At 38.8% G+C, this 26296-nt stretch overlaps 1 long non-coding RNA gene across 3 annotated transcripts in view; it reads left to right on the top strand.

The window, feature by feature from the left end:
• LOC137616678 (uncharacterized) overlaps positions 1 to 16525 on the top strand; it is a 279052-nt gene extending 262527 nt beyond the window's left edge. For all 3 annotated transcript variants that reach the window (XR_011039479.1, XR_011039478.1, XR_011039476.1), the window contains one exon: positions 14716 to 16525. This is a non-coding gene — a long non-coding RNA (uncharacterized lncRNA). The remainder of the gene's footprint in view (positions 1 to 14715) is intronic.
• The last annotated feature ends 9771 nt before the right edge of the window (positions 16526 to 26296 follow it).

Raw genomic sequence — 26296 nt, 5'->3', positions numbered from 1 at the left:
GCAACTTCCGTGGCCTTTAAGCAAAATAGATCTCTGCAAAGTATAATGGACGCAACCTATTGGAGTAGCAAGTCAGTGTTCGCGTTATTTTACTTGAAAGATGTCCAGTCTCTTTACGAGAACTGCTACACACTGGGACCATTCGTAGCAGCGAGTGCAGTAGTGGGTGAGGGCTCAACCACTACAATTCCCTAATTCCATATCCTTTTAATCTGTCTCTTGAAATGTTTTTAATGTTGTTTTTATGGGTTGTCCGGAAGGCTAAGAAGCCTTTCGCATCCTGGTTGATTTGGCGGGTGGTCAAAGTCATTTCTTGAGAGCGCCCAGATTAGGGGTTTGATGAGGTCCTGTTGTATGGGTTGCAGCCCTTGATACTTCAGCTCCTAGGGGTCTGTCAGCATCCTAAGAGGATCGCGAGGCTCCGTAAGGAAGACGTACTTACAAGGCAGAGTAATCGTCTAAGTCGACTTCCTTACCAGGTACCTATTTATTTTGTTTTTGTTATATTGATAACTTTCAAAATGAAATAAAAACTCTTAGCTTGTACGATGTAAACATATTTAACTGGTCTCTACCCACCTCCTTGGGTGTGAATCAGCTATTATATATTCACCGGCTAAGTTAAATATTTAAAAATGATATTTTAATTATAAAATAAATTTTTGAATATACTTACCCGGTGAATATATAAATTAAACGACCCTCCCTTCCTCCCCAATAGAGACGCAGTGGGATGAGAAGAAATTGAGTCTTTGTTTACATCGAGTATGGTATCTGGCCGACAGTTGGCGCTGGTGGGCACACCCGCAACCTGTATAGTGATCGCTGGCGAGTTTTTACTGTTTTTTGTGTGTCGAGCAACAGAGTTGCAGCTATTATATATTCACAGGGTAAGTATATTCAAAAATGTATTTTATAATTAAAATATCATATTATTATTATTATTATTATTATTATTATTATTATTATTATTAAAATAATAGGAAGAAGAGAAATAAGATAGAATAGTGTGCCCGAGTGTACCTTCAAGCAAGAGAAGTCTAACCCAAGACAGTGGAAGACCATGGTACAGAGGCTATGGCACTACCCAAGTCTAGAGAACATTAGTTTGATTTTGGGGTGTCTTTCTCCTAGAAGAGCTGCTTACTATAGCTAAAGAGTCTCTTCTACCTTACCAAGAAGAAAGTGGCCACCGAACTATTACAGTGCAGTAGTTAACCCCTTGGGTGAAGAAGAATTGTTTGGTAATCTCAGTGTTATACGGTGTATGAGGGCAGAGGAGAATGTGTAAAGAATAGGCCAGACTATTCAGTGTATGTGTAGGGAAAAGGAAAATGAACTGTAACCATAGAGAAGGATCCAATGTAGTATTGTCTGGCCAGTCAAAGGACCCCATAACTCTCTGGCAGTAGTATCTCAACCTTTTATTCTTTTCTCTTCCATCAGAAGAAATAGGGTTTGCCAGCCCTTCATTGAAGATGAAGAACTGATTATCTTTTGGTTTTCTGTTCTTTCTCTTGGTCTCAAACGTTGAATCTACTTCCTGATGGGAGTAGCCTTGGAATGTTTCCACGCAGCTTAGGTGCAGCATTTCTGGAACGTTTCCACTGGTGCTTTTTATCACTGCTTTAATTAGAGATTCCTTGCTGATTAAATTGGGCTTCTGTGGTTAGACGAGATTTCTTGGAATTCCAACCATTGCATCATAGGACTCGTATTGGAATATCAAAGAGAATTGCTATCTACCGTGCAATCAACAATCGTGTTGACACGAGAATAGTTACACAATGTTTAGAATATAAACCAAGATGTCTCATCCACTTTATGTTCTAGAGCTTTCAAATATGGAGCTCCAAGTCTTGCAACAAACTCGTGCTAGACATCCGAAGGGTTTCAAGAAGAAACTGAAGCTTTTCTTCTTTTCTAAGTGCTTCAATACATGGATTGATATAGTGTGGAATATTCTGCCTCAATTCTCTTTACTTAAGACTGTATGTGACAAACAGATCTTTAGGTCTAGCAAGACACAGAGTTTCCATGAGTGATAGGACCAGGAAAACAGCCTTTTTAAGCAAAGTAAGTAGAGAAGGATTGATTACTTGTCCAATGAGAAACTCTCGTTCTCTTACATTGAGTAGCCAAAGTTCCTAATCACCCTTTTCGCTTTTTAGTCTCTTTGTTGGCTCTTGTGACTTTTTATCTAGAATGTGATTTAAATCTTTAAGAGAGAAATTTTGTCCAGGAGCCCTCAGCCTTAGACTCAGGGCTACGACGGTGGTTCTCATGAGGAACGTTCCTGTCATAAAGTGTTGGAGGTGGCTTCTTGCTGACAGTGCTTTCTTGCCGACTGCGCCTTCTTCTGTAAGGTGATAGATAGTCTGCCTGTTGGTGTGATATTTCCCCCATTTTTGTCTGACACTGAACCAGCTAATTTGTCTTTCTTCAGGAAACTGAGTTACCAACTATGCCTTTTCCCTCTGCTTATTATGACATTATGAGCAGTGGTTTGGCATCTTTTAGTGCCTCTTTGTTCGGCGCCCTTGAGGATTTAGTTACAGGTATATCCTGGCAACCGTTCAGATCCTAACACTGTTGGTACGCTCTCTCCTCTTGGCTGTTGAACACAGTGCCTTAATGAATCAAATGACAGGTAGTCTGTGGTTGGTGTTGGCAACTTGAGTCACGGGTGGCATTCCTGCATGTCTTCCAACACTGAAACAATGGATTGGTTCGCATACTCATTCCAATGGAATCAGATGTCCCCTTCCCATGCTCTCTTTCTTTTGGCGACCGTGCCTTATTGAGTCTGATGACACGGTAGTTCATTGTCTGTGCTGACAACTTTGGGTTTTAACCAGTCTCTATTGTTGTCAAGCAAATTGCTGCCTGCCTTCTTCATCGCTTGGCAATAGCTCCTCTGGGAGTTAGGTGGCAGATGTTCTCGGTCAGTGTTGGTGACCTTGACTGTTGTTTGTCACAACTCCATGTCACTTAACACCGGGAGATTCGATCAGTCTAAGCGCTTACTCCATGCACACGAGTCACCTTCTACCTGTCCCCCCTCTATTTGACAAAGCTTTTTCTGTGAGACGACAGGTAGTTCGATGTTTGCAACCCTTGTCTATGTGTAGTTCCCCTTTCACCTAACACTACCAGCGAGATGGTTAGTCTCTCTCTCTGGTAGATGGAGTCGCCAACGATGCCTTTCTCTCCTCTTATGTTATTCTCAGGATGGTTAGCATCTTTGAGGATATAGTTACAAGAATGTCCTGGCGATATTTCCGATTGTAACTGTTGGTACGCTCCCTTCTTTTTGGCCTGTCTACCATTCACTACAGTACTGTACCTGTCATCCATTCACTCACCATTCACTCACCATTCACTCTGCAATAAAGCCACACCCTCTCTTGCTCTTCCCTTTTCAATCCCAGACACTACTTATTACTTCACCAAACATCACTTCACCCTTTATTATTATTATTATTATTATTATTATTATTATTATGATTATGATTATGATTATTACTTGCTAAGCTACAACCCTAGTTGGAAAAGCTGGATAATATAAGCCCAGGGGCTCCAACAGCAACAATAACCCTTTATCTTTGTCTTGCACAGGGCCAGTTCACCCATCCTTCTATTCCAAAACAAACTTCCAATCTCATAACTTCTACACTTATTGTACTACATCCACTCGCATTCAGACACCCCAAAACTTGAGTGTGGGGAGCAGTCACTCCCCCAACTCCTCCTCTTTGATATCTCTCAGGAAATAATATACATGAGAGGGGATTTAATTTGTTAGTAGATGTAAAGTATGATTAGTAATTTAGATTATGAAATGAATAATCAGCAAGGGACAAAAGCACGATAAGGCAGCCAATGGTTGATAAAAGTAGGTTTATATAATTAATGAATAAGGTTGGTTAGATTTATTATTGATTTAAGATAACATTGGTTAATCATTAGCAAAAAAAAACATTGTTCTTAGTTTTTTAACATTAAAGACGTGACTTCGGCCACACCAGGTTGTCAGTTTTATACTGTTGGGTAAGTTAGTCCATGAATGAAGTATAACCAGCAAGTCAAAAACAATAACATTGGATAAGATCTATGAACTAATCTAGACTAGGTTAGTTAGTCAGATTGTTTGAGATAAGTTTCCATAGTTTAAGGTATGATAAATAAAGTGGTCAAGGTAGGTAGAACAAGCTGATTCATTGATTGAAGGTTAACCAGTAAATACACTTGGATAAATTGAATAGGCTAACTGGAGTTAGTTTATGGAGCAGAATCCATACAATAATTAAGGAAATTTTAGTTTGTCATTTCAATTATGAGAATGATACATTTGCTTGATAAATTTAGAAAGTTGTAGGTCAGATTTTTGGTTTTAGGAGAGTGAAAGCAACACTAATTATTGATTTACTCAGCACTATACTCCTGTATTCATAGTAATATTTTACACCTGGAACTCTTAGTGTCAGTAAATCCTACAATATTTTTCTTAGAATTTACACAACTTTTTTTTTATATTATGAATATTTTATGAATACAGTAGTGTGTGTTTGACCAGGTATCCTCTGTGGTTTAAGGTAGAATGTTTTAATCAGGAAATTATGGTTTATTGGGTAACTCTTGAATGAAATTGAAGAATAAGGAGTGTTTGTTCCGTAACTGGAATACAAACCACGCTATTTATTAGGGGTTATACTTTCGGCGGAGCTGAAATGACGAGCTATTAAAATTTAGCGAGGGTTAACTACCCACACCGCTAGTTAGCAGGGGTAGGGATGGGTAGCTTGCTACCACTCCCGTTCATACACCTGTGATTTAGTCACTTTACTTTTGGCTCGGACCGAGAGTGGTTGTTTCCTCTCTCCCCCTCGCCTATTTTGGACTGCCATTAATTTTTGTCTTTTAACTTAATTTTCTTATACAGTACTTATATATATACATACATACATACATATACCATGGCACTTCCCCCAATTTTTGAGGGTAGCCGACATCAACAAAGAAACAAAAACAAAAAGGGGACCTCTACTCTCTACGTTCCTCCCAGCCTAACAAGGGACTCAACTGAGTTCAGCTGGTACTGCTAGGGTGTCACAGCCCACCCTCCCACATTATCCACCACAGATGAAGCTTCATAATGCTGAATCCCCTACTGCTGCTACCGGAACTGCGTCACAATCGCTCGCCATTCATTCCAATTTCTAGCACGCTCTCTTGCCTCGCTCACATCTATCCTCCTATCACCCAGAGCTTCCTTCTCTCCAACCATCCACCCAAACCTTGGCCTTCCTCTAGTACTTCTCCCATCAACTCTTGCATTCATCACCTTCTTTAGCAGACATCCATTTTCCATTCTCTCAACATGGCCAAACCACCTCAACACATTCATATCCACTCTAGCTGCTAACTCATTCCTTACACCCGTTCTCACTCTTACCACTTTGTTCCTAACCCTATCTACTCGAGATACACCAGCCATACTCCTTAGACACTTCATCTCAAACACATTCAATTTCTGTCTCTCCATCACTTTCATTCCCCACAACTCCGATCCATACATCACAGTTGGTACAATCACTTTCTCATATAGAACTCTCTTTACATTCATGCCCAACCCTCTATTTTTTATTACTCCCTTAACTGCCCCCAACACTTTGCAACCTTCTTTCACTCTCTGACGTACATCTGCTTCCACTCCACCATTTGCTGCAACAACAGACCCCAAGTACTTAAACTGATCCACCTCCTCAAGTAACTCTCCATTCAACATGACATTCAACCTTGCACCACCTTCCCTTCTCGTACATCTCATAACCTTACTCTTACCCACATTAACTCTCAACTTCTTCTCACACACACTTCCAAATTCTGTCACTAATCGTCCAAGCTTCTCTTCTGTGTCTGCAACCAGTACAGTATCATCTGCATACAACAACTGATTTACCTCCCATTCATGGTCATTCTCGTCTACCAGTTTTAATCCTCGTCCAAGCACTCGAGCATTCATCTCTCTCACCACTCCATAAACATACAAGTTAAACAACCATGGCGACATCACACATCCCTGTCTCAGCCCCACTCTCACCGGAAACCAATCACTCACTTCATTTCCTATCCCAACACATGCTTTACTACCTTTGTAGAAACTTTTCACTGCTTGCAACAACCTTCCACCAACTCCATATAACCTCATCACATTCCACATTGCTTCCCTATCAACTCTATCATACGCTTTCTCCAGATCCATAAACGCAACATACACCTCCTTACCTTTTGCTAAATATTTCTCGCATATCTGCCTAACTGTAAAAATCTGATTCATACAACCCCTACCTCTTCTAAAACCACCCTGTATTTCAAAGATTGCATTCTCTGTTTTATCCTTGATCCTATTAATCAATACTCTACCATACACTTTTCCAACTATGCTTAACAAACTAATACCTCTTGAATTACAACACTCATGCACATCTCCCTTACCCTTATATAGTGGTACAATACATGCACAAACCTAATCTACTGGTACCATTGACAACACAAAACACATATTGAACAATCTCACCAACCATTCAAGTACAGTCACACCCCCCTCCTTCAACATCTCAGCTCTCACACCATCCATACCAGATGCTTTTCCTACTCTCGTTTCATCTAGTGCTCTCCTCACTTCATCTATTGTAATCTCTCTCTCATTCTCATCTCCCATCACTGGCACCTCAATACCTGCAACAGCAATTATATCTGCCTCCCTATTATCCTCAACATTCAGCAAACTTTCAAAATATTCCGCCCATCTTTTCCTTGCCTCCTCTCCTTTTAACAACCTTCCATTTCCATCTTTCACTGTCTCTTCCATTCTTGAGCCAGCCTTCCTTACTCTCTTCACTTCTTTCCAAAACTACTTCTTATTCTCTTCATATGAATAACCTAATCCCTGACCCCACCTCAGGTCAGCTGCCCTCTTTGCCTCACGTACCTTGCGCTTTACTTCCACATTTTTCTCTATATTTTTCATACTTCTCTATACTATTACTCTGCAGCCATTCTTCAAAAGCCCTCTTTTTCTCTTCCACTTTTACCTTCACTCCTTCATTCCACCATTCACTGCCCTTCCTCATGCTGCCTCCAACAACCTTCTTTCCACACACATCACTTGCAATCCCAACAAAATTTTCATTTACTAACTTCCACTACTCCTCTAAATTGCCAGTTTCTCTTACTTTCACTTCGTCATATATCATTTTCAACCTTTCCTGATATTTACTTTTTACCCCCGGTTTTATTAGCTCTTCAACCCTCACTACCTCCCTTTTACATCCACCTACTCTATTCCCCCATTCTTTTGCTACAACTAATTTTCCTTCCACCAAAAAATGATCAGACATACCGTTAGCCATACCCCTAAACACGTGCACGTCTTTCAATCTTCCAAATATTCTTTTAGTTATCAACACATACTGTAATCCATTAATGCCCTTTCTACTACTCTTCCATTTGCCACTTACCCATGTATACTTATTTTTATCTTTCTTTTTGAATACATATGTATACATATGTGTATAGAAATGTGGTAAGTTTCCTTTTCAGTGTTTGTGCTGTGTGGGTGATAAATATATGACAACGACACTTGCGTAGTAGCAAGGCCAGCACAGTTCCACTTCGTGGGGAACGACCTCTCCCTCTCTGGTCCATCGGTCTTCCCGTCGGCATATATCTGTTAACTCGGCCGCCGCAGGGGAATTGCCATCGCCTGGACCCTCTTTATTCAACCATTGTCTTCGCCTTTTCCTCTTTTCCTACGGGAAACTTGGATTCTGAGCGAAGGGAATGTGGCCTTTCAAAGATTGACTACGGTCTCTCTTCTCGAGGTCGTTCACCTTTACTACAACAGCGTTTTATTGCAGAAGCTCGTTTCCCGTGCGCGGGTTAGGTTGCTATTCTGATTGTTTGTCTCAATTATTTTTAGCGAAAATCTAATTGTATTTTAAACTTTTCAGCTTTCTCCGTGGGGAACACTTTCCTTCGGAGGGTCAGTGGTTCTCACTATTAGTGAATATTGTTAGCTAATTTGAATATTTATAATTCTGTTTTTATTACAGTTACTCCGCTCCCCCCCCTTCTCCCGTGAATGTCGTCTGGGGAAGGGAGGGCGCAATACTTAATTCTTATTTTATGTTGTTCCCTTGGGGTTCCTCTTCGGAGTTCCTCCCTTGGGAATTTTTGTTAAATTATTATTTAATTTTATTTTCCCAGTTAACTATGCAGTTTTTCTTCGTTCGACTAAAGAGTGCCAACGAAGCAGAGTTGTTCTGTTCATGCGTGGGGAATCTGCTGTCACTGCCGTCCCTCAGAGGATATCATCATGGGCGTCATCCCTTCTCTTGGAAGTACTCCCGTGACAACATGGCCAGCACTTCGGATCATCTTAGAACGCTAAAGGAGGTTCGCCTCCAGGGGTTGGACAATTTCCCTTCCGAGGGAAGTTTCCTCCCCAGGTGTAAAGTTGTTTCTCCCTTCAGAGGGAGAACTTCCCATATCTTAATAAATTAATCGTCTCCGACAGCTGTTGCTGCCCTTCGGCCAGACTTCCTTCCCCCCTTGCTGAGTTTCTCTTCCTTCAGGGGCGGAGCACGGTCTTGGCAAGTCTCTTCTACGAAGTGTTCACCTCTCTCGTTCGCGAGAGAGGCCACTCATGGAGACTCTTCTTTGGAGGATCGCTACTGCAAAGGTCAGCTTGCTGATCCACCAGCCCTAAGGGGCATCATCATGGCCGTCTTCTAGTCTCTTCTACGAAGTGTTCACCTCTCTCGTTTGCGAGAGAGGCCACTCATAGAGACTCCTCTTCGGAGGATCGCTACTGCTAAGGTCAGCTTGTTGATCCACCGGCCCTAAGGGGCGTCATCTCGGGTATCTTCAAGTCTCTTCTACGAAGTATTCACCTTTCTCGTTCGCGGGAGAGGCCTCTCATAGAGACACCTCTTCGGAAGATCAAGCAGACCTTCCAGCGCAGCCTGATCGTCCTGCCAGCTGACCTACCGATCAACCAGCGCAGCCTTGCGCTGCAACGAAGTCCTTTGGACTTCGATCCTGGACTCTAACGCAGACCTGCTTACGGTCCCCATCGGTGGATGCTCGCCCTGTTTTAAAGGGCACATCACAGTTCCTGGTCGTCCTGCCACTGGTCATCCTACCAGCTGACCCGCCAACCTACTAGCGCTACCTTCGCGCCCGCGTTCGCCAATATTCTTAGGTGCGCGAGCGCCGACGATCTTCCGCGCACGGGTACTGATGGTCTCCCGCGTGTGCGCTCCCCGACATTCTTACGCACGCGTGTCCCGACGATTTTCCACGTGCGGGTACCGATGGTATCCCCCGCGCGCGTACCGATGGTATCCCCCGCGCGTGCACTCTTATATACGCGCGCGGGTACCGATGGTCTCCCGAATGCGCGCAAGCGCCGACGATCTTCGCGCGCGGGTACCGATGGTCTCCCGCGCGCGCTTGCCGACATTCTTATGTGCGCGAGCGCCGACGATCTTCTTCGTGCGGGTACCAATGGTCTCCCGCGCGCGCACCAATAGCCTTGCACGTGACCGCGCACTCCAATAGTCTTGCACGCGCACACTCCAATAGTCTTGCACGCGCGCGCTCCAATAGTCTTGCACGTGCGCGCGCTGATGATTTTCCCGGTGCGCTAGCGCCAATGCTCTTGCGCGCGCCGACGATGTTCCGCACGCGGGTGCCGCTGGTCTCCCGTGCGCGCGCCGATGATTTTCCAAGCGCGCAAGTGCCAATGCTGTTGCACGCGCGCCAATAGTCTTGCACGGGGGCGCGGCGACAGTTCCGCTCGCGCGGGCACCTAGGGTTTCCTGTGTGCGCGGGCACCTAGGATTTCCTGTGTGCGCGGGCACCTAGGGTTTCCTGTGTGCGCGGGCACCTAGGGTCTCCCGCGCGCACACCAACAGTATTGCGCACGTCGACTTTCTTCTGCGTGCGGGCGCCGATGGTATCCTGCACGTACGCCAACAGTCTACCGCGCACGTGCACGGACGGCCTTTCGCGCAGGCGAGCGCCGACGGCCTTCGTGTGCGCGCTTCAATAATCTTGAGTGCGCGCACAGCCTTCCGCGTGCGCTGACGGTCTTCTACGTGCAGACGCCGATGGTCTTCCGCACGCACGCGCCAACAGTCTCCACGTAGTACTCTCACGCACGCACCAATGCTCCCACTCTTGCACAAAACTACACAGTGCCTTACTGCACGCCAGTGCTCTTCTTTACTTTCCTGCGCCCTCCTGCGCAGTTACGGTCCTGGATCCATGCGCTAGCTCTTGCCAAAGAGTCGAGGCTCGCAGATCCAATGCACCAGCTCTTGCCTAAGAACCAGCGCTTGCCTGCTCTCCTGGCAGATATTAAGCACCAGCATCATCCTGTTTGCCATTGCTCCAGACTCACCTACACACTCGCGCAATTGTCAGTAAAAAGGAATAAAACCTTTTGGACCGGTCACCATTGCCCCATTCCTCCCCGCAAGCACATAACATTGCCACCGGGGAAAAGAGGAATAAGGCTCCGCAGAAGGATTCAAAATCCTGAAGATTCCATCCTACAAGGGAATCAAAACGGGGAATCCTTGGTCCCTGTCTCTTCTGAAGTTTCTTTTTTCCCTGACAGACCACCGGCAGCAAACAGGAAAGCATCAACAGACTGATCTCTAGATCACTGTTTGCTGATGGCTAGTTCACAGTTTACTGATCGCTAGGTCACTGATCACCAGATCGCCAATTGCTAGCTGAATGCTGATCTTTGACCTCTAGTCCCTCCAATGACTAACGATCTCCAATTGCTACCATTTCCAATCACCGATTGCTAGTCAATAACCAGTCATCAGCTTGCTGATCACTAGATCACCGATGGTCAGCTCATCTTTCTTCGATCGTTGAACTCAGCTCGCTGATCTCTGACCAGCCCATCTTCAGCTTGCTCATCTCTGACCAAACAGGGGGGACCATAATCAGCTTGCTGATCTCGAACTCACCATCGGCTCACAGACCACCGATTCATTGGTCATCGGTTATTTGCCAGAAGTTCGTGACTCGAACTTACTAGTCAACCGTTTCCTGTAGTTCCTAGATCAGAAGTTGTACAACATACTTCTCGCTACTGGCCATTTGCCATCACACTAAAGTGATCGGTAAACGTTCGACAACCCTCATCAACGGCTTGCCAACAGGGAACTACTTGGGAGCACTCTCCAACTGCACAGTAACCTTGATACCCGAGTAACCATTGATTAACATTCGCCAGATTGATTCTATTCTAGGGAATAGCATCAATCCCATCAGGGCGCGTGGTAAGGCTAAGTGTGGCCTTCCTTTTAAAGAAATTCTCTCTCAGAGAAGAATTCTTACACTGGGTAGCGCCTGATCCTTTACGACACGAGTCAAGACTCCAGCGTCGACAATCTTCCATGCAAAAGGATCACCAAGGAGCTGTCCCTTTGGGTCGATGTCTACACCATGTTGGAGTTCAATCAAGGGCTAAGACCTCAGGTCTTTATTTGCACACTGAACCTTAAGGACACTTACTCCCAGGTCCAAGTTCAAGGCACTGTGCTTCGGTCTTTCCACTACACCCATCCTGGTCTCACAGGATCGGCTTCTGTCTCCGCTCTCTCGGGACAACCAACTGACCTTAGCAGACTCAGTGGCAACCTTGCATTAACACTGGAACTTCTGAAGTCTTTTTACCAAGATCCAGTGATCAGGGTAAACCTACGGAAATCTTCCCTACTTCCCTCCCAGGAGACTGGTGTATCTAGGAATGATTCTAAACACCAATCTCCACAAAAACCTTCTCAAAACAAGAACGACTTCCATTCCAGAAGACTTGAGTCGGAAATAGAAGAAAGGAGGACCATAGTGCTGCACCACACGACCTCAGCCCTCTGGACAGAGCCCGAAGGTACCTTCACTTAAATCTCTTAAGAGATGAAGGCCAACTTTCCAGTCCTTCAGCAGCCTCATCGGTTCCTAACAGACCACTCAGTGATGTGATGGACGACACACCACACACCACATAGAGACTCGCATCGACAAGCAAGTAGGAACTGGCTTGTAGGTCTTCCCATCTAATAGTATAAACACTAAGATGGGCCAAAGTCCGTTCGGTACCTCTATCAGCCCGCTATTCCAGACGGAAAGAACGTGCTCGCCGACAATCTGTGCACAGCATCTCAGATAAGGTATACCGAATGGACTTTGGATCGCCATGTAGCCAACATAGTCCCGACTTTACAAGGTCCTCCAACTAGGGGGTCTGTTTGCAACGCTCCTGAATTTCAGGCTACCGTTGCTCACCAGCCCTAGACCCCAAGGCACTCTGGCAACAACGGTGGGTACAACAATGACATTTACGTCTCGTCCCTGTTATATCTGGAGAAGGGCACTCAACAAGGCTAGAACATCGGTCAACCTCTCAGGGACTCTCCTAGCTCCGCTATGGCATTATGCAGAACGGTCTCTAAACCTTTTGCAGCTCCTGATAGAGCTTCCAAGAGAAGCCTCTCCACATAACAGACAACCCACTTCGACACCTACCACAAGTTATAGCTTTGCTATGATTGTACGTCTGAAGACTACCCAATACCTCTGCGAAAAGGTTGTCTAGATATCTGAGGAATTCCTCAGCATCAGTCTACCAGGCAGTATCACGTCTTGTGTGGTTGGGGTCATGTGAAAGAGTCTCTCCACTCGATACCTCGATTCCAGCAATAGCGGAATCCTCGAGTATATGCAAGAGGAAAAGACCCCCTATTCAGTTTCGACAGGTAAAGATGATCACTCAACCTTGATCCTTCACCTTCAAACTGAAAGAAAGGGACACCCTCTCATCGATAGACTTTTTCCTAACTCATACGGACTTACAATTTGCCTTTCCCCAGTCGGAATTGAGACCTTCCTCTCAGAACATGGTTCAAATCTCCGATCCCTAAAGGGACCTCCTTGTGTTCCACTTCACCAGGCAACAAATTTTCTCCTGATTTAAGAACACAATGTTCCTACACACTCGGACAGCAACCATACGAGTCAAGGAACTTCATGGTCTCTCTTTCGACATCGCCCATTATTGACAAGGGCGAAAGACCATGTTCAGTTTCGTCCCTGAGTATGTCACCAGACACAGTCTCCAGAGGTGACGGATCCTACACAAGTCTCAACTAGGTAACGGACGATCCAGATCATCCGTTACTGTACCCAGGGTAAGGTATGAGACTTTACCTAAAGAAAACGGCAACGGCTTGCCCGGGTTCCTCCTTTTGTCAGCACTGGGAGAGACTAGAGGAGGATCACCGAAACATCATCTCGACATGACGACTCACAGTGTCAGGGGCATAACTATGCCCCTGGTCCTTCTTAGCAGATTACTCTGTGACGCAGGTTTTACAAGAAAGGATGTGAATGCTCCAGGTGACTTTCACAACCTTTGTCCTGCAAGACATGACCCACAGGAACTCTATACGATCCCTATCGGTCTGGTGGTGGCTGCACAACAGCTGGTTGTATACCTCAAGCTCCTTATTGGACAAATAGCAGAAGGTTGAGGGCATTGTTACCCGGTTTTAATCTGCGTGAATGAAGAGATTTGACTGGCTCTTATTCTTTTCTTCATCCTACCCTCTCGTGGGGAAAGCAGCATCCTGGGTTCTCTGCATAAGCTGACCTCAAACCACTGCAGGTAAACCATGCTCCCTTGTGTACCTAGTATTAAGCTAATACTGTTGCGTCCCCTTACCCTGGCGAGGTGGTATTGGGAAATCTTGGTTACATCAGGTTTTTCCTACATAGACTCTGAATAACTTTACCTAGACAGTCACACTTCAACACGTCTCAATGCACAGCTTGCGTAGGCCAAGGACCTTGCGTAACAAGGTTTAGTGAGGACAGGGACTCCTTATTTTTGAGTACTAACATACCCAGATAAGGAGTCCCCAGGCAAAGCCAAAAACCAAATTGGCAGGGACGTCCCCCCTTCCTAATGGGTGGGTCACCCCTAATAAATAGCGTGGTTTGTATTCCAGTTACGGAACAAATGACAAATTTGTAGATAATTTGTATTTTTCCTAACTATACAAACCTTTGCCATTTATACAAACTTGCCCGCCATCTCTATCCCCTATGAAGTCCTACCTCCAAGTAAAGTGACTAAATAACAGGTGTATGAACGGGAGTGGGAGCAAGTTATCTCCCCCCCTACCCCCGCTAACTAGCGGTGTGGATAGTTAACCCTCGCTAAATTTTAATGGCTTGTCATTTCAGCTCCGCCGAAAGTATAACCCCTAATATATAGCTAAGGTTTGCATAGTTAGGAAAAATACAAATTATCTACGAATTTGTCATTTTGTTAGTTAAGGTCTTTTGATTATTATAGTGAAGTATTTCCTTTTTAGGGTTTATGAGTTAATACTTTCCATCTTAGCAGATACACTTTCAGTTGTAATATTTGCTATCATTAATGTTTAGGACATCTCTAGTTTGTCATTATTTTAATTTTTATATTTAATGCTTTAGAATATTTTGTATTTTTAATAGTTATCATGCAGTTTAGTTTACTAGTAATATTATTGATATTGAAGTGCACAGTAAATGTTTGAATGACTAATTTTTCTGTACAATTAATATTTTTTATTTATTTTCCAGATTAGAATCGTCAAAACAGAAGAAAATTATTTATATCCTCCTGGTCAAAACAAGAAATTGAACTACAAAATACGTGGTACAGTAAATATAATGAAACATCCCTTTTGACACCAAGATGACGATAATAAGCTAATAATCAGGAATTTATACTAGGAAAAAATCCACAATGTTTCAAAGAATTGGCAATTTGATTCATTTCTGACCACAAAAGGAGCACCGGAGAAAGTCTCGACTGATGTGACCAGTCTATCATCAAATATTTATGGGGTATTAAAATATTATCATTACAATACAACAAATATCTTGAGGTTATTGAGGTTTGAGGAGGTTGTGTTATGATGGTCACTTCATTTATTTACTATAGGTTCAATAGCAATTACTAATTGAAGATAAAAATAAGAAGCATTAAGTTACAGTAAATGATATAAATTTTTACAACATCGATATTATCATATTAATTCAGGTTTATCATTTTTATTTCTGGAAACTGTGAATTTAATTATTAAAGCGATTAATGTTTACCCAGTGTAGGACCAATTATCTTATTTGGTCATTATACAGTAAAGTCAGTGTATATAAAGCTAATATTAGTTATTTTTTTAATTCTATGCATCTATGCGGTACTATTTTTCTAGTAATTTAAACGCCCAAAATTTAACTTTAAAATTAAATCCAGATCAACATTTATGAGCTTTTTTAATCTAATTAAAAATCAGATTACAATTTCCTAATCATTATTTAATATTAAACAAGGTCAATCATTAGTTTAGTTGCCTGAAAACGTGGGCAAATACAAATATACCGAATGATAATGAATTCCTATTACCTTTTACAATAATTAGATGGAATTGTTATATGTAGTGTTAAATTTTTTCCAAAAGTTAGGACATTGGATATTAAAAACCAGTTAAGACCAAGGAAGGACCTTTTCCTTAAAATTTATTTATGTTTTCAATTTCCATAAACTATCTGTTGAATGAAATGTCAATTTCCTCTGAACCTCGTAACCTACACTTCTAGATCATATCAATTATAGAATTGTGTAAAATACTGTAAACAAGTTATCTAATTGTGTGACAGAAGGTAAATGGATTTTAATCACCTTTTTAGTAATTCAAATTTATTCTACGATTTGTTTATTAAAGTACATAAATTGCTTGTGAATATAACCTATGTATACTATTTCATCTATTGCAAGACTGCTGTTGAATTAATAGCAGCTGTCGTTGAATTTTCTTTTACACAATTTCGAATCTACAGTAGGCTTTTGTACAAAAAAATTCTGGGTCTCTAGTTAGTTAATTCTTGCCAGTGCTTTTCAGTCACTTGTCTTGAGAGGTGGTGTGGGGTTAGGAGAATAACTCATATTCTAACAATCAACACACGTATTATAAATATACTAAAGAAATAAGAAAAATACTGAATGATGACTTACCTCATATGCTGCAAAATAACCACCCTATTTCCTTCTCACTTGCAATAATGACAGATATTCTGCTTAACTGAATTTTTCATGTAAAGTTCTAGCACTAGAATTAGTTTTCATGCATTTCAATTGAAGGGAGAACCAAGTATACTCTTAAAAGATTTCACATTTTATTCAATAAGTGTGTTTACCTTTTTTTGCGACCCACTAATCCATTTATCATGTGCAATGGGAAGCAATGAAACTCATAAATAGAATAATTAGAATATTTAGGAAGGAAGTCACTGTATTTAAGATCTAAAATGGTATTGCTAAACATTAGAATTCTTATACACACTCTCTCTCTCTCTCTCTCTCTCTCTCTCTCTCTCTCTCTCTCTCTCTCTCTCTCTCTCTCTCTCTCTCAAGGTTATATTCACAATGAAAAATATACCTGTATCAAAGTAAGTGTTGATTGTTTTAAAACTTTTTTTGCCCTGGTTGTTTGTAAGCTTAATCTCAAACCTTCATAATTGGTAATTTTTTAAAAATTAATTTTTTCCCAAAATATTATTTAGTTATTCTGGTCACATATAACATTCCAAAGGCTTGTTTGCAGTAGAAGACCCTATTTATTTTTCTTCATTTGTTTCTAAACATTATAATGACTAAATTTCTATTAAAAGATTCTAATCTGTTGTCAACTGGTTTTAAGCTTTGCATATTCTTTTATACATTTTACAATTTAGATGTATAATAAATGATTTATGAAAGGAATAGCAATTAAATTTTTTATGGTAGTGTTAAGAGAAGGAAACCACCAGTGGAAGTATTTTTAAATCGGCATTTGCAGAATGTTTTTCAAAGTAAATGTGCTAAGAGTGGAAGACTTTAATGAGTAGTTATACCTAATGAAAGGATTAAGATTAATATTTTGTAAGTGAATGCTCAGACACCTAGTTCTTGATACTTAGGTTAAACTTAATATGAATTTAGGAATTTTACTTATGGCAATAACTTGAAGGGAAAAAGTAATTGGGTTGTGATCAATTATTTAGGACAAAGTGGTAAATAATTACCTATAGGGGAGCTCAAAGAAAAAAGTTATGGGTTATTTAAAACAATTTAGTGAATACCTGAGAGATTCCTTTCAATGTATCATTTTGAAGGAGTATTTTAAAGATTAGTACTTTTAAAACTATGTTTACAGATTAAGAGGGTAATGTTGTGGTTGAAATGTTTAATTTTTAATAGAAATTTAAGGAGTATTCTTTAAAACTATCAATGGTTGTTTTATAGGTAACATTGCTTAACAAATCCAAAATGTAACATCATGTAGATACAGTAGTATGTGCTGCAAAATTTTTTAAGTTGGATATCAAATGTTTAAAACCAGTTGTTTTTCATGTACAATTAAATACTGTTTTGTCATTTATGATTTTATTAGATACAAATATTGAACATTAAAACTTGTTAAAGACACGAGATGCTTATGTAACTCATAATTGTACATAAGTTATGATAATTGTTTTTTTTTTTTTTTTTTTTTTTGTAAAGTGTTTGCTACTTGATAATGTAAATTGCATAAGAATATTTGTATGGACAAAAACCCTTGAAAATATAAGAGCAAGGGTCCTTGAAGGTAAATTATGGCAAAAAAAGTGACGTTGCAATTTTAGTAATATTGGTACTAAAGTCAATTATAGACTGCGTCCTTGTATAGGTCGAATGATGTAATTCTAGGAATAGTTAACGGTGTAGAATTTTTCAGACGAGCTCAGTCATATAAGACTGGTCTTACCTATTTTTTTTCAATTTTGAACATGAGTAAAATCTTAGGCTTTTACCATTCATTATCTGTAGATTTGAATCATTAATTATGAGAGATATTAAGAAATAATCCCCCTTACTAAACTTTATTTTAATCATTAATTTTGAGATATATTAAGAATTAATCCCCCTTACTAAACTTACTGTCTCATTTCCTTTGTGAGGGAAGAAGTTTATTCGAAACAACTACTGTATTCAAATATCTTGCACTTATTGTCATGAATGAATCCTTTCCAGCTTTCTGACTATGATGAACCTAGTATATGACTTAAGTACTGTTGTCAGTACGTCCTAACTACTGACATTCAAATGCTGGGCCATCTGCCTTTACTTATTCGGTATATGTATCACTTTTTTTTGCCATGAATTATCATTCAGGACCATAGTTCTTGTATATCCAAGTATTTTTGTCTATACCAATTATTATGTGATAAACCTTATTAAGTAGGTTAACATGTTTAATATTTTTACAAGGTATGCTAAGAATATAATAATCACTTATAAGGTTTGTTACATATGACATAGAAAACTAAGCAGTAGAGCTAGTTTCTATTTTCATGTAAAGCCCCGTAGGCCTACTGCCAACAGGCTCTTTATAAGAAAGGATTTATTACAATCAAGTGACATGCCTTATTAAACAGCGTAGATGCCAACAAAATATTTCAAAGATAGTTAAAATGATTTTAAATATGTTGTATATTATCTACAGCTTTATGATATATAATTTTAACTGTCTTGAAATATTGTTTTGTTGGCATCTATGCTGTTTAATAAGGCATATCACTTGATTGTAATGAATTCTTTCTTATAATAGCCTTTTAGCAGTGTACCCATGGGGCTTTCCATGAAAAAGAAACTAGCTCTACTGCTTAGTTTTCTATGTCTTATGTAACAGACCCTATAAGTGATTATAATATTCTTAGCATAACTTGTAAAAATTTTGAAGTTGATTAATCTATATATTTTCCGTACTGAGAAATTGCAAGATACATAGTTACCATACTCATTGTAACATTTCAGGAATTTGAAAATAAAATATATATAAGTATAACGCTTTATTTTAGTTTCCCCTGGTATACAAACAGAAAACGGACAGAAAATGAAAAACTGAATTTAAAAAATAAAAAAAAAATGATGACTTGGAGTGTTCTCCCTATGTTAAACCTCATATGACAGAGTATTCTCCCCAAGCGCCCCCCTACCTCTTCAAGCACCAGCAAAATGCCTTATTCCCCACGAAATAGGGACCAAAAGGCTCATGAGAATAGTCCTTTCTCCTAACTAGTCACTCGTCCTTTTTTGACTGTTATTGAACCCCCCACATACTGAGTTAGTTCACTCCCCCACTGGTGTGGTGAGAGTAGCAGTAACATGTTTTATGCATATAAAGTACAAGCCAAGATGGCCGAACGGTCTCGTATTTCATGTTGGACCAAGTCCACTTCTAAATCCAGCTGACTGTCACGTAGGTTTTATCCTTACTAAAGTCATGATAATAATGGCTCATTATTTCCATTAGTTAATATTCCTCAAAAGCCTCTGAATTGTATTCAAGCTTGAAGCTACGGTATTTAAATTTTAGGTACAGCATTATACCTAAATATGCAATGGAAGCTTCCCATTTAAGACAATATGGCTGAAGAAAAACTTAGAAATTCGTTCAAGACTTTTATTGTAGAAGATTGATGGCAAACACAAGACAGGTTTTTCAGTGTTATCAGTTCAGTTATATAATGAAAATACAAACACTATTTAGTCAATGAGATGTATATCAAATTCACGAAACCTCATTTTCTGAAAGCTTTAAACGTCCTAGATTCAAAGAAAACTTGGCTCATGATTCGACCAAGAAAGACTCTTAGGCGAGTCATCCTTGACCCAATATAGTGCACGTTTTCTTTGAATTTTTTTCCGGCCACTGTCCGTTTTCTTTTTTTCGAACAGATTTTGGTGTGTTTAAAGCTCAGCAAATGTGGTTACATATTTCATGATTGTGTAAGTAAGTAGTGCTTCCTCTAATAGAAAGATAAAATTATTAATAAAAAAAAAAAGAAGGAAAAGGAAAGCCCACCAAGGCCATCCCCTATCCCACCTAGTAACCAGAAACTTAATGCGAAGTTATCTTTTTGAGAAAACAATGTTACTAGGCCCTTGAATGCTTTCCTTTTCCTTCTTTTTTCTTTTTTTTTATTGATAATTTTACAACAATAATATCAGGATTGTAATTTAAAGACTTCAGGAATAGTTTACAGCTCTCCTGAAGTTAAATGGTAAAATGCTTATGCCATTTTCTTACATTACTAGCCTACATTTCGACTCCAGTGATTATCAAGTTACGTTAATTCTTTAATGCAACATAAAATTACACACTTTTACAAGAAATAAAAAATAGCATTTCTAAGCTGAAAAAAAATCATAAACCTAAAAGAAAAAGTAATTTTCAAGCCTTTTAGTGCAATTTCAGAGCGATCCATTACTACAGACACCTGAAGCTCAGTGAAAAGCAGACAAGATTCACAAATGCCAAGGTGCCTCCCTGTCTCGTCCCATTTAATGCACATGATTGAGTCAGGTAAAAGAGAAGAAGACGTGCAAGGCTACTGCCCTGACCATCCTTGCTACTCCTCCCAGCAGACAGTCAGATCGGACCGAAGTACGCATTCACCTTGCACATGGACACCTGAATCACTTTAGTGTGTAATAAAGTTTTCAAACGCAAACCCCCAAAAAGCAACGCTGGAAAGCGAGTTTAACCTGAAACACTTTATAAAGCTAACAATATTATTTTAGGAAATAACCTTATGAAAATTACTTTCCTTTTTACCAGCATTTGGACAGTGTTATGAAACATATGATTCTAATTGAATATTTACCTACATTTGAGGTAGATTAAGTTTTAATGCAAAGTTGATATAACTCCTAATAAAGAAGCATGTCTACAACCAATATCCCAAAATATACAATACTCCTAGAAAAATGAGTGTGTCTTATACACCTATAAGAGTTAAATTGTTAACCTGGCTAGACACTATTCCTACGTTTAATATACTATCTTAGCTTATAATACTAAAATATACTATCCTCAGCTTATAAGTCCTTGATAAACTTTAATCGTCTTACAATTATTTATAATACACTTCTCACCTTATAATCTCTTACTATACTATCCTCTGTTCGTAATCCCTTACTATACTATCCCGAGCGATATATTCCCTAAGGTATCTTCAGCCAATAATCATAGATAATTCTTTATTATTCATTACGTATTTTACGCAGGTCCTGCGTAACTGATATATCACTACCAGTTACAGTGAAAATAGTAATGATCATGACATTTTTCGTAATTGAAATAATTTGACACTCTATTTTGGTCCTTAACAGACTTTAGATTAAGTCAACCTGAAATGAAGTTTAAAATGCCTTTTTCTTTTTAAGTTACCAGAATGAGCTCAGACACAATAGACAGAAATACGGGAGTATGATATTTTTTACTGAAAACAGACGCAAGATTAACAGATATTAAATAAAAGATATGATTTTATTATTGTTAGAGGCACGAACGTCTCTGAGCTCATAAATACTTGTAGTGAAAAAATCAAATATATTCTTAGATGCTAATTACTGAATTTTATAAAATTCTATTTAATTCGTTTAAAAATGAGAAATTCATTACGCGTTTTAACTCAGAATAATAAAGAACTAGAAACATTTTCATAGAGAAATACAGGACCAAGAATTATTACTTCTATACAAGTTAATTATTGTTACGAAAATATAAACGTTTAAAGATCAATGCATCAAATTTAAATTTCTCAACAAAAAGATAAATTATAATCGTCTATCATTAATTTCTCGGTGACTTTATGAAGACTGAAATAATCTCCTTAGATACTTCAACAAATCATATGTTACTTCAAAACTGTAAAATGAGAAAATAACTTGATCCTTAAAGAATTTTTCTATATAAATCCATATAAATATTTTTAAGTTAATGACACAGTTATTTCAGGAAATCTATCATAATCAGGCATATAATAAAACAATTTTTTTACTCTAATACATTTCTAAGATTATAACGCGCTATTTCAAAATATAAATTAGCCATTTTTATATGCTCTGCTTAACGAAGCTGATGATTCTACTCTTGGAAAATACTTTTTTTTTTTTAGGAAACGTGAGTTTGAAGCTTGTCAATTGGCTGACTGACTGGCTGTTGTAGGCTACTTCCCAAAATGAAGAGGATATTTTTCACCTAGATACATGAATTTTCTTCAGAAGCTAAGCTACGTAAATTACAATGCAAAACCCAACATAATTCTAAATGAAAAACTTTTAATCCTAATTTGTACCAATCTGCATAAAAATCTGTACCTAAAATCGTTTCAGTCTAACCTTTTAAAGAAACACTGACAAAAATCTGACTTCCTTTATCCCCTTTGGGACATGACCCATTGAAGGGAAATAGGCAAAAGAACGACCTAACTTCTCCACAAGAATCCCACATCAGTCACTCAATACTATCACAACAATCTCTCATTCCTTGCAGTGAAATTCATAATACTTCCATAGCACAATGTCACCAACGTTCAACATTTGCAAATTCTCATCACAATTAAATCAAACACTGATAAAGGATAAAATTTTATGGGTTTTAATCGTTTTTTCTATACCGATGTGCAATGAACAGCCATCTTAGAGAGCAAAAGTGACTTTAAAAACAGTTGATCTCGTTATCAGTTATAAAAAAACAAATGTTATCCGAAGGACAATCCTGTGATTTACGTTTTTTAAAAAGGAGATTGTATTGAAACTAGAAATTTAGCCCAGCGCTTGGCCATGTGAGGCCATTCAACACCCAGGTGTAACGGGGGATTAACCATACAGGTACACTTTGAAGTAAAAGTTATTAGAGCTTTGACGGGAAGATGGAAGGATGAAGGCAGGAAAGGAGGACGTAAAGTTGAAGGGTATAAACATATCGTAGCTACAAGACCGTTGAATAACGCCTACAGAGAGTCCTTAGAGGTGCGCTGATGGCACTATCCCATTCAGGTTTGAGAGAGAGAGAGAGAGAGAGAGAGAGAGAGAGAGAGAGAGAGAGAGAGAGAGAGAGAGAGAGAGAGAGAGAGAGCGTGTTACCCTATAGTCGTGGAACAAAATAAGTAACATTAGAGTAGCTAGGTTGTGCAATATTCAATTTCCCATACTTTTTTTTCATTACTTTGCAACTCCATCAATCATTTTTAATCTACTGTAATCTTGTAATTCTCAATTTTATATTAAAACTATTCTAGCTCGAGTGAGCTCTCATGACTCTTTAAGGGTAAACAACTAAACCAATGGTATCATGAAGGTGTGGGCACAGAAATAATTATTTACAAGGTCAGCAGTGAGTACCTTGTTTTTGGCAAGATTAAAACCTAAAGCGATATCGAAAGACTACACCCTTTGATATTGCTAACATTTTAAACTGTACCCTCTTTCAATATGGCAATTTGTAAATTTCTCTTACAAATAAGAAGAAAGGCTTTTTATTTTGATAATCATCCATGTTCTGAGTGTGAAGCATTTTAATCATTACACGTCTAATCAAAGTTCACGCTAATTTTAAATAGGATAAGTTGATACCGGTTATCTAATGAATTGAAAGAAAACTGGCCAAAAGGTTAGGTAATCTAACAAACAAACAAACAAAAGCTAAAATGGCTACACAAAAAAGTCGGGTATGAACCTACCCACGATCCAGTGTATAATCTTAATAATCTTACAATTTCTGTACATTATCAAGATATATATTATCTAACCATAAACATAGATAAGGGATTGAAAAAAAGAGAATTAACCTGATTTGAGTTAACTATATTTAGGGACTTAGTGAACTTTTGAATATGATATTCCAATTATTGTTCATTTCGCATATGTAAAATATCTAAATGTCTCTTACAATGATATTAATTTTCCTTAAGGAAGAATATTGTTTGAAGACAGAACTATTGCTGCACATCAGTATTGCATTACCTCCTCCCAAAAAACCTACCCAGATGTCAACGCATGTTTAAAACACATGTTACCATGATAAATAATCAATGCAATTTTATAGAAATGGAATTTTCGTACCTAGACCAATATAAAGTAATAAAAAATCTTTGCCATAAATCCAGGAAACTCCCCACTTAAAACACACAAACCTGACGAGATTCTTTATAAACCTATTCTTCATACCAAATCAATTTTCACACCTTTCAAACAACGCAAACACACACACACACATACATCTGGACAGCCTTCCCGTAAACGATAACATATTCAAAAACTTATTACACAATTCTTCTAAAAATGATTAAAGTGTTATTTATCCCTTCTTTATGTCAAGGGCACAAACGACACGAGACAAGAAACAAAATGGAATTTATGAGCCGAGCTGTGCACCTTTTCAGAGAGCCCAGCTATCTCGCCATAATAAAAAGTTCTGAAATGCAAGACTTGAAAATGACCCTCATACCAAATTACTTGAAACACTTACGTTATGTACACGTATCATTAACCTTTAAAATTCTAATTGTACTTAAACTTGGAGATTTTATGAAAAAAATAGAAATAACAGCATCAATTACACATTAACTTCAAAAAGAGCATAAACATGTCTGGAGTACATTGAATCACAATCCTTTTACATTAGATAGAATTTACACTACTTACATTACACAGTTCATAACAAATTTGATGATTTTGTCATTGACACAAGTGCATAAAACATTACTAGAAATGAAAATGATAGTACCAAAACCTGCACATTTGACATTATAACCTTCTACAATACAAAGTTTTTAAACATATTGAAATATTTGACTTAAATAAGAACTTTTATACTTGATTTTGAAATTTGATAAACCGTTACAAACTTAGGAGAATTTGAGGCTTTTGGGCAAGTTAATAATGGCATAACATTACCATATTTTTTCATGACTTTAGCTGTCAGGATAAAACCCGCACTGACATGACAGCTCGATCAATAAGCAGACTAAAATCCAACATGTTTACCAAGACAGGCTGTCGGCCTTTGACAAGTACAATATATTCAAGCAAACACATTGATCTGCAGTTCTCAAGACACCAGTAAAAGAATGAACAAACTCTGTACGTGGGGAATACAATAACAGTCTAAAAGAACAAGTGATTATTCTAGTTAAGATCAGGATCTACCTCATGAACCCTTCAGCCCTTTTTATGGTGAGGAATAAATGGCAAATGCTGATGCTCAAAGAGGAGGGGGGCAATGGGAGACTCATCAGCCATATGAGGCGAGAATCTTTTTTTTTTTTATAACATTTCCAAATTTGGGATAAGGAAGGATCAAGGATGGGGAGTGGGAGATCTGAAATTGGAGGAGATCATCAGGTTAAAATCAGAAAATTTCTTCATTATTCGACCTTACTGGAAAATGTATGAAAAATCTCCCTTTACTTTTAACAATTAGCATATTACTCATCAAGGTATGTTCATGTAGCACAGAGAGAGAGAGAGAGAGAGAGAGAGAGAGAGAGAGAGAGAGAGAGAGAGAGAGAGAGAGAGAGAGAGAGAGAGAGAGAAATATTACTAGATTACCTAAAGTACCTGGAAATTAAAGGAGCTTCTTTCGATTGGAGTGGCCATTAAATTCATCCAGTTAATATCCCATCTGTTTTATACTTAATCACAAATCACCTTTATCTACACAACCAAAATGATTCCTAAGTCTTCTCCCTCCCTTTAGTTAAACAGAAACACTTTACACCGAGATTTTCTAAGCCCAAGAAATTAGATTGTTCATCTTACTATGCACTTCACTGCATTAGTTTTTCAGTAATGAGGTTTTTGCTGAGGTCGCCTCTTAAATATCCAAATTAAAGAAAGATCCTTTCTAATATCAATCAACGGTCACACCATAACCAATCCGTTTTAGGAGTTAGCCTACCATAGCTTATTTCTATTTATCAAAATATTACGAACACTTTATCAAAAATACTTGTTTCCATCAAATCCATAACAGTGACCTGAACTTACAACTTTCATTATCAACAATCTTTACTTACAAATATCAAATTTATTTCTCTAATAATTAAAGGTTTTATATTCCATACATCCAATAACTAATATACTGTAGCTTATTCTTTCATTAGCCAACATTCTTTTACACTACCAATCATCCTTAGGATTGGATTAAGTTTAAGAATTTAAGCTATAAAACTCAGCGTTGGGGGCTGTGGGGCCAAAATGCTACTGGGGGATACCCTTGCAGTTACACTTTAGTAAGAGATTAGCGACTGAATAGAAAAGTTGAAAAAATGGAAGTGGAAAAGTAAGTAG

Source organism: Palaemon carinicauda, chromosome 22 (assembly GCF_036898095.1).
Source record: "Palaemon carinicauda isolate YSFRI2023 chromosome 22, ASM3689809v2, whole genome shotgun sequence".
In the NCBI taxonomy this organism is placed as follows: domain Eukaryota; kingdom Metazoa; phylum Arthropoda; class Malacostraca; order Decapoda; family Palaemonidae; genus Palaemon; species Palaemon carinicauda.
The sequence above is the reverse complement of the archived record's forward strand: the minus strand, read 5'-3'. Positions and strand labels throughout refer to the sequence as shown.